The sequence below is a fragment of the Loxodonta africana genome, chromosome 11 (assembly GCF_030014295.1).
Source record: "Loxodonta africana isolate mLoxAfr1 chromosome 11, mLoxAfr1.hap2, whole genome shotgun sequence".
In the NCBI taxonomy this organism is placed as follows: Eukaryota; Metazoa; Chordata; class Mammalia; order Proboscidea; family Elephantidae; genus Loxodonta; species Loxodonta africana.
The window spans coordinates 36,803,256-36,805,141 of NC_087352.1; positions in this window are offsets into that span (position 1 = coordinate 36,803,256).

The following is a 1,886-nucleotide window of genomic DNA, read 5'->3' on the forward strand; positions in this document are numbered from 1 at the left end:
CAACCAGCAATATGCAGATGACACAACCTTGCTTGCTGAAAGTGAAGAGGGCTTTAATCACCTGTTGATGCAGGTCAAATACTACAGCCTTCAGTAAGAATTATACCCTAACATAAAACAAAACAAAACTCCTCACAACTAGACCAATAAGCAACATCATTATAAACAAAGAAAAGATTGAAGTGGTCAAGGATTTTATTTTACTTGTATCCGCAATCAATGTCCGTGGAAGAAGCAGTCAAGAAATCAAAGGTTGTATTGCCTTGGGCAAATCTGCTGCAAAAGACCTCTTTAAAGTGTTAAAATGCAAAGATGTCACTTTGAGGACTAAGATGCCCCTGACCCAAGTCAGGGTATTTTCAATTGCCTCATAAGCATATGAAAGCTGGACAATGAATAAGGAAGCCCTAAGTTTTTTTTAAGGAGAATTGATGCCTTTGGATTATGATATTGGCAAAAAATATTGAATACATCATGAACTGCCAGAAGAACAAACAAATCTGCCTTGGAAGAAGTGCAGCCAGAATGCTCCTTGAAAGCGAGAATGGTAAAACTTCCTCTCAAATGCTTTGGACATGTTATCAGGAGGGACCATTTTCTGCAGAAGGATATCACGCCTGATAAAGTAGAGGGTCAGCAAAAAAGAAGAAGGCTTTCCAGGAGAAAGATTGACACAGTGGCTGCAAAAATGGACTTAAACATAGCAATGCTTATGAGGGTGACACAGGACAGGCATTGTTTCATTCTTTTGTACATCAGTCACTCTGAGTGGGAACTGACTCAACAGCACCTAACAACAATAACAATGGATGAGGGAGACCATGAAATTTATTTAAGAAAACAAACTGAAAGTAGCAAAATAACTTTTCCCCTGACTAAAGCTGAAATAAACCAGAAGTGAAAAGTGAATCCTAAAAACCATGTATAAATACATAGTTCTTTATAATATATAAAAAAAAGGCATAGCATATTCTATAGTACGTTCTTTGTTATTTGGTTTCCTTTAAGTCACTATTATTTTATCAAAGAAAAACAAAGTGCCTATGAGGTATAAAATTTCATAAAGCTAAAGTATGTTTTCAGAATTATTCAAGTGGAGATTTGAAGCAATAATCATATTCAAAAGCAGAGTTGTTCACCTTGGTTCTGTATGATTAAATTATTAAGTGGAGTTGAAAATAATTTGATGCCACGCTGATCAGGAGATAAATTATTATGAAACATTAGAATTGGTAGGAACTGCTTTGCTAAACATTTTAAAATTTAATCCTTTCTTGTACTATCAAAGCAAAATCAAATAATCAGTTTAAAAAGAACCATATCCTTCATTCAAAGTAATCTGGAATAAGTCTATTCATTTAATATTTTTGAATGTTAAATGATCTCCTATTTTCTAACCCATCAGAACAAATAACAAAAAAAGTTTTTAAAAAAAGCATTTAAAAAAACTTTTTTCTATATTAATATTCATGAGAAATTAGAATAGGTGTGTGTTGGAGTTGTATCATTTCATGATAATTATTCAATCTGTATGCTGAATAAATAATTTGAAAACCTGAACTATATGAAGAAGAAGGCAGCGTCAGAGTAGGAGGAAGACTCGTTAAGAGTCTGCAATATGCAGGTGACACAACCTTGCTTGCTGAAAATGAAGAGGACTTGGAGCACTTACTGATGAAGATCAAAGACTACAGTCGTCAGTATGGATTACATTTCAACAGAAAGAAAACAAAAATCCTCACAACTGCACCTACAAGCAATATTAGGATAAACAGAGAAAACATTGAAGTTGTCAAGGATTTCATTTTACTTGGATCCACAGTCAACACCCATGGAAGCAGCAGTCAAGAAATCAAGAGTTATTGCTTTGGGCAAATCTGCTGCAA